Source organism: Capsicum annuum, chromosome 1, assembly GCF_002878395.1.
Source record: "Capsicum annuum cultivar UCD-10X-F1 chromosome 1, UCD10Xv1.1, whole genome shotgun sequence".
Taxonomy (NCBI): Eukaryota; Viridiplantae; Streptophyta; class Magnoliopsida; order Solanales; family Solanaceae; genus Capsicum; species Capsicum annuum.
Window position 1 is genome coordinate 109,421,781 of NC_061111.1, and position 8,851 is coordinate 109,430,631.

Genomic DNA, 8,851 nt, shown 5'->3' on the forward strand with positions numbered 1-8,851 from the left:
TTAGTTGTTTTCTAGTTTTTGACTAGATTTGAAAAAAATACATAAATATTTTTTATTTTTTTTATTTTAGTTGTTATTTGAGTCAATCGAGTAAGGAAGACGTCACCCACCACTTGATTTTACTTTTTGGTTCCTTTTCAAGATGCCTCCCTTTAGCCCAACATCCTTTTTTTCATTTTTAGGAATAAATTTTAAATTTTTTGGGTAAGGAATAAGTGAGATGTTCATGTAATTTTCTATGTGTAATTACATGATGCAGGTAGTTTTGATTGTATAAAGCATATGTGATTACATGATGCAAGTGGTTTTGATCGCAAAAGCATATGTGATTACATGATGCAAGCTCTTTTGATTATAAAATGCATGTTGAATATATTGAATGACTATGTTTGAGACATCTAGGGTTATTTATATGACACGTGTGCAATGATTAGATTGATTTTTAAGTCTTGTTATTGCTTGGTTGAGAGTCTAGAATGATCCTACTTGATTTGAGCATTTGCCATGTATGAGTAACGTCTTTTGTTGTATTTCCTTTTTTATAGTGATGTCAGGACCTTGCATGGTGTATGTGCTAAGATAAATAAGGAGTGTTGGGTTTAGGAGATGATATATGAATTTCTTTTACAGTCATGTTTCATACACTCTTTGTCTACCCTTATTACATGATTTTAACTAGCCCCGTTGAGCATTTAGCCTATTTGTTGGTAGCCTCATATGTATCGAATTCATCTTCTTTTACTGACCATAATTTGATCCAAAGGTCCTGAGTTTAAAAGTTAGTATGGTTAAGGATTCTAAAGTTTAAGAAGGAAAGTGGTAAAAGTAAAGCCCCAAAAGACTATCTATTGGGGTAAAAAAGTTGATGTGCTGTTATTAGGAGTGATGTATGGAAAAGACTAAAAATTCTGGATAATTTAATTATGTATAGATAGATAATACTCCCTCCTTAAAATATGTGACCTAGCTTAAAAAGATAGGGCAAAATAAAAGAGATGTGTCAAGACAGAGATGGTGAAAGTTTGATTGTTCAGAAAGGATCCTAATGAATTACATGATGTATTAAAGCTCTTGGGGAAGATTGTCACTATATCTGGCCAGAATAGTTCTTACTCGTCCCTTAGCCTACATTACAATCCTGGAGTTCTATTTTAACTTGAACCTTAGTGTTATGATACTAGTGAAGAACTCAAGTAAGGGAAAACATATGGTTCATCTTATGTATCATGAGTATTCCTTATGAGAGTAAGTAAAACTTTAATCTTATATCCATTCTTGTGATAAATAGTATCTTTGTAAGTTAATATGGATAACTTTTTTTGTGGTGAGGGCGTAGGTTTAATGATAGTTATGTGATTTGTATGATCTCTTTGAGTGAGTAATATGCATGAGTTTTCCAACATGGTGGATTCAATTCTTGAGGTTAGGATGTTTTGATGTAGTGTTCATTAGCTTTCATGTGTATTTGACATGATTAATGTGGAACTTGCTCTTTGTGTTGTCATTGTAGTGGTATCATAGATCTCTTGCTTGTTGCAGTAGTAATGTTTGAGTGTTCCTTATATGGTGATTAATGTAATGAGTTATTCTAGGACGAGCAAGGCTTTAAGTGTGGTGTGATGAACATAGGGGCATTTATCCACCTAAGTCTTATTAGCTATACATAATTAGCCTTGTTTTGAGAACTCCTTCTATGCGTAAAGAGTTGATCATGGTGTATTTTATCATTTATCTGTTCAAACACTTGTTTAAAATGTTTAAGGTATGTTTAAAACAAGTTTTGTATCAATTTGGTCACATAGTGTTTAGACGAGAAAAACTAGTATTGCTAGCTTAAGCTATGCATTAATTCGTGGTGTTTGATGATATAGGAGACCACGTGAGAGGTTATGAGAAATTTTAAGGAGCAATACTAAGTCTAATGATTTTGAAAAGACACCCATGAAGTGAGGAAAGCAAAGGATAAGGGTGTGCCATGGGCCACGGGTGCGCCACACCCTTGAACCTCCAAGATGCAATGACCCTTTAGGTTATTTTCCATATTTTTATTTATTTTGGTAGTTAGAACTTTCTTATAACTACCACAATTTGTTTTTGACTTGCTATAACTGACAAGTTGATTATCGGCAGGTCGTTTGGTTCTTATAGCCAATTCTTTACTTTTAAGTCTTCATTTGTTCAAATTGGAAAATGGGTAAAATCTTCAATAAAACAACCTCATATGCCAATTTTTGCTATTCCAACAGCTCTAGAATTGAAATTTTTGGCTAGGTGGATTCTTGGTTCAGGTCCCAAGGCATCCAAGCTTATTTTAACCTCTTGGTCGGAAAGTTAAGAAAATGAAAATTTGGTATTGGACCCACTTTTGGTTGAAATGACCTCGGTTGTATATTTTGACCGTGTTATTGAGTCTTAAAAATTGAATTTTTTATGCTTTCATAGTTTATTTATGTATACAGGATTCCAGATGAATCTCAAGGGATTGATGAAAACTTGAAAATATTCCAAGTCTCAGTTGTGTAGGTGTCATCACTAATAGTTAGCTATGGGTTATGATTGTGATATCCATGGCAGGGAATAGATTTTGCAATCGCGACTTATATGAAAACCAAAAGATTCCATGATCGCAAGGTTCGGATCACAATAGCAACTCCTGAGCAACTGGAAAGGGTATGAATACCCCATTTTCAGCTTGTTTTTTCCCATTCTTCATCCATTCTCAAGAGACATAAACCCTTAAGAGTGGGTAAGCTTGGTATTAGAGATTTTGGGTGATTTTGAAGCTTGGATAATGATTATTATGTGATTCTCCTCTGAATTTGAGGTAAGATTCCTCTATTCTCATGATTGATTTCCTTTTTCTTCCCTAAAACCCCTAAACCTTAGTGGCTTGGATTTAGCAGCAATGTAGCTCCGATTTCACCTATTTGAGGGTAATTACTCCTTGAGCATGAGGGAATATTAGATTGGCTTTGGAATTGCAATTTTTATAAATGGGAACCACATGGGATTTTTAAGTATTTTTGAACCCGAGGCACAATGGTGCCATTTGGTTATCATAGTTCTTGTGTTGATGAGTAGATTACGATTTGATAGCTTGGCATTTTGCAGAGGATTTTCAGATAGAAATTCGGCAATTTAATGTTCGGCATCCAGGTAGGCTAGGTTTTTCCCTTGATAGATTAAGCTATATCATAGTATGTTTATGATATTGTGTTAGATTTGAGATGGGTTTTAGGTGTTTGTGGTCAAATTAACTATACTTTGGTCAGTTGGACCTTCTAGGCCATTCGGAAGGTGTAATTTAGGTGCTTTAGCTTAGTTTCTTAGACCATTAGTAGAATTTCTATCTGAGATCTAACTAAGGCTTGTTTGATGTCTAAAAGTGGATTTAGATATCTTAGCCTAGTGTGGTCCCTAAAAGTCAAATCCGGTCCCAAAATAGCATTTACGATGGGAAATTACTGGTCTCTACCCTTCGTAATAGGCTTCGATGCTAAATTTCAATAGCGATAGGTTCAAAATATTGGTCGCTAAATACTTTTGAGAAGGGTAAGGAAACTGGTCACCAAAAACGTTTAAGGACCACATATCCTATCCTAATAAATGATTTGTACTTTTTTTTCCTTTGCTAAACCTAATTAGAGACTAGAAAATTACTAGTCCTATATTACCTTTAAGGACCAGAAATTTGCTATTCTTAGATTATCATTTAATGAAGAGAAACATTTCTTGTCCCAGAATATCTTTTAGAGACGACCAACAATTTTGGTCCTAGAATATGTTTTATAGATGAGCAATATTTATGGTCTCAATTGACAATAATGATCTTAAAGATTAATTTTGACAAAGGGTAATTCGCATTTAAAAATATCAAATTGCTGCTAAAAATATGGATACAAAATGGTAATACATATAGAGAGTGTTAAGTTTAAATAACATCCCATAATCAATATTCTTTTCACTATTTGCTCAACACCTAAACAAAAAAAGCTTAGCTAATAACATAAGCAAGACTATGATATATATCAAATTTTACATAATATAATGGGCTTGTGTATCTTCTAAACTTGCATCTTGACTTGTAAATTCAATGTTCATGATCTGTAAGTAAAATTTTTTGAAAAAAGGCTGTGAATAACTATTGATATACTCACATATATAAATTTTACACTAGCAATAATTAAATACCTCACTACAAAAGAAATCTAAACTTCGTCAGGTGTTATATAGCAGTATCAAGAAAGCTACAATAATATAATAAAAATTAATTAGAAAAGTTTTGGGATACATTAACCATGAAGTAGGGGTGCTTATCCATATAACTGAAGGTTGTAAGCATGATTATTGACTTTCAGTTTAATAAAGGTCATTATTTTATTAATTTTATGGGAAACGGCCAAATAGTTTTTAGTTTTTCATCATTTTCTATCGTAGTAATGTTACTCTGCATTTCCACTGGCAACAGTTGTCTTTAACTAAGTCAAGCATCCTACAATAAGCTGAATCTTGAAAGCAGGGCCTTCTTTTCACTAATAGGAGAATTTCAAAGTTTAAAGCAAGAAGGTAATTACTGCTATCTAGAAATGCTACTTGGGTCATACAGAAGATTTTTAAAGCAAGGAAGTAAATCCTGAAAGCACCAACTTTATAGGAAAACCTTCGAGAAAAGTTGTAGAAAGTAATAGTAAATGAGAAATTTTCTATTAGGAAAATGTACACTGCCCTGCTTCCACATCATTCAAAGAAATCCTAGAAGATCATTTCCATGCATTGAAATATACATCCATGGCACAAGTTTATTTTGTAGTTAGTTGTGCAAAGAAAAGTTGCTATGGTGGATCAGCTGAGAAAGTTTGCTATAGAGGTGCCTCCTAACTATTTATTCTATGATATGACTACGAAGGCATCAACCACTTTTTTACCTGTCCTATTATTTGTTCACTATGGTAACAGTTATTTGGATGGATGGGTATGCATAGAACTCTATATTAAAGGGATTGAGCTAAATCATTGGCAAGTGACTCTCACCCACCTAAAGAAAAAGCCTTGTATTTGAAGTTGAAACAAGGGATTACTCTGACATATTAGTGAACATTCCATTGATTAGAAATTAGAAAAGAGTATACATGGACCAATAAAACAATTCATAGTAATATTGATGGATCTATCGTGAACTCAGCTTGGGTAAATAGAATAAATACTATACCTTGAATCACACAGAAGATACACTAATGAACAAGATAGATTGGCTACTGGTGTGAATTTTTTGATGCTTTTAGTTCCAGTATTGTCTAGTTTGTAGCTAGGCTTCAGAGAAAATTGGACGTACATAGTCAAAGCCTAAGAAATGTCATTAATACAGATCCACAATGGAAAGAAAATTTATTGTACCTAATCTTCTATCTTCTATAGGAAAATATTTGAATTTATATATAAGAAAATTGTTATATGGTGTGGATTGTGGATCAACAAAAATATTTTCAATTATTATGAAGATACAAATTCTTTTGGGGTTAGATTTTCAGCTTGCTTCTTATGTACAGGATGGATCTTCTCAACAGATGGAACAAGGAAAAATTGTGAGGTAAAACTAAAACTTCTAGCTATTTGTACCTTATTGAAGTATATGGATCCATATTATGTAAAATTAAATGAAAAGAGAGATAAATGCAATTGGGATTAAAAAATGCTATATATCAAGTGACTATCATCGAGAAAGGGTCTTAAAGTATTAATAGTTGCACGGGTTTGAGTTTTTTTCTTATTCTCTTCAATTACTCCTAGGGCTGATTATTGGACAGATCGGGTGGATAAATATACTTAACAGTTCATCTTATAATTTATTGATTTTCTAATATTTTGCTAGCAAACCAATAGTATATCGATTTATTTATTATTGAGTTAGAAATTACCTGATAGTTATTGAGCAGTGGATCTACTTATATCTAACTCACAATGAAAATTAAAATCACAGTACAGAGTTCAACTTTCATCAAAAACATTAAAATCACAATTTCTTCCTGTTCTTTTGTGCAACTACATTTGCAAAGATAAAACAACCAAAACCTTTACATGTAAAAGAAAACAAAGATGAACACAATAATGTTGATTAATTGCATGCTTTGATGTCAGGTAGTTGAAACCTGTAAGCAATACTGAAAATGCATGTAGATTTGTAGAACCAATACTGTACTGAACATATTCATGGTTCCATACCCAATTAATCATTAGCCTGCCCATTTATTCAACATTTTAGCATTTTATACAAGAAATTTTAACGTTTATTCAATCCTAGAGTGGCACTAATTGGGAACACTTGGCCTATGCAACAAACTATGCTCGTTATTAGAGTCATAAACTTGTACATTCCAGTTTCTTTTTTGTATGTGTGTTTTCAAATCAACACCCTTCCCTCTTACTTCCTACTCTACACCCATTTGCTACATAGAATGTTCTTGTAAATCCCCAACAAAACTTGAACTTTATTACTTTCAGTGTTATGAAATAAATAGGTAATTCTTGAATAATCCAAACAAAAAAACAAGAGGATTTCTTATGGTTCTACATTAATAACTTATATACCTAGAGGTAAAACTATACATATAGTAGTTGTTAATGGAATAACGATTCACCCGATAATAAAATTGAGTAATTTATTTTGAAACTGACAAAATTTTAATCTATTCAGCTATTGTTAATTTCATAACACAATATCAATAAGTCAATTCCGGAGATGGGTTTTCGATTACAATTTTGAATAATCCTAATATTCTTAGTATTATCTGAAGTATACCTAAAATTTGTATGGATACACAGATATGACAACCAACATTCTTCCAAGATAAGAAAATGCCCAAATAGGTGAAAAGAGAAATTTAAGGATCATTCAAAAAATAGAATGAGAATCATCAAGGAATTACCCATATGGGTATCATTACGAGTGTACATGTATGCTGAAGTGTATGAATGAATCACGAATAACAAAAAAAATAATCGAGTAAATTTGTAGGACATAATTTCGCTGGGCAATCGTGCTACAACTTCACAGAATCACAACAAATAAGAAATGTTATCCGAAGAGCAAACCTAAAATTCATGTTCGAGGGAGATGTAAATAGAGATTAGGTAGAGCTACAATATACCAAATGAAGAAGAAACCCTAGAACTGCGATGAGCTATATTTGGAAGAAATAGATTTTTTGCACTTTTTAGAATTTTTACTTCAGTAGTGATGCTTAATTTTCTAATTAAAATAGATGTTTTCATTATTTTTAATACTTTAATTTTCAATTTAGTGTCACTTTTCCCGCTCAAGATCGTCAATTATAATTTTGGACCAGATACTAAGTTCTTTAGAGACCAGATTTAATACCTTCGCAATAAACTACAACAATAGTGATGGGAACAAAATCTCATCCAAATATATATAATTTTTGAGAAAATATTATTAATTCATCCTTAAATGTTGGCCTTAAATAAAGCTTTTTCTTGTAGTGTATATTGGGTTATTTACTTTTTTGCACTTATTGGGTTATAGGGGCCAATTTTATAGTTATAATCGCATGTGTTTGATCTTTTATGATTTTGTTATGATTTAGATTGCCTACTTATTTATGTACAACAATGTTGGAGTTGATTCAGGTTTGACTCTATCTCGACTTAGTTATGTTATATTGTATTTAATCATATTTATATCATGATTTAACTCAGTCGGTTGATGATGCCTACTTATTACCCATGGTTTTGGTACTCATACTACAATTCTGTATCTTTTGGTGTAGATTTGAGCATTAGTTTTTGTCGTTGATTTAAGCATCCTGGATTCTTGTAATAGGTTGAGCTCCTAAAGTTGGAGTTGCTCCATTTCCTTCTATCTATCTATTTCTATCCTTTAGTGTCAAGACAGGATTTATTGATTATAGAAGACTTGGGTTATATTTATAGTAGTTGTTATACTGGCTCTACCAGGTCGTGGAATGGTTTTCTATTTTATGGATACTTTTAGACTATTTCTTTTGCCTTGCTTATTTCTGTATTAGAATTTTGTTTTTCTCTCTTTAGGTCATTTCTACTAGGTTAGCCCATTATGGATTGCTCCGGGATAGGAGTTTTGCTTTTATACTAGAGAGATAGAGTAGGTGCCATCATGACTCGTAAATCGGGTCATAATAAAGGTGTTCAACACCCGAAGACACAAACCAACATAACCTCAAAATATTGTGCACCTGCGTTAAGGGAGTACGATACCCCTAAACACTGAGCAACATTAGCATTATGTGCCCCAGGACACAAAATGTGCAACTTCACTCCTAGTATAAAAAAACACTTTTCTCTTGTTGTAAACACATTGGATGAATTTTGGGGTAGGAAATACACTTTAACAGTCTAAAATTAAGATTACTTTTCTCTAACCTAGTTTTCTTTTGGTTTTTACGCATTAATTCCTTAATTGGCATTCTTTGTAAGACCATGAGTGGCTAAATTCCCTTGTTCTAGGGTTGATCCAACTAGCATGATTGTGTAATTATGTATTGTAGTTGGTTTATAAGTTTACCAAATATGTTCTTGTTATTAGTTCTTGTTTTATTATTCTGAAGCATCATGAAATTTAGGATATTTTATAGTCCCAAAATGAATTAAACATATGAGTTGAGCGTCAAAATGAGTAACATAAGGAGTATGGATGATATTTTAATTGTTTGACTCTAATTGCTAAAACACTATTTGTGTTTTGGTTATAGATATACCTAAATGCCCCACTTGGTTAATGAAATGGGAAGATTGTATAATGCATCCAAGTTAAAGACTCATATGCCCACTCAACAATGTAGTTATGAGATTAATTTGG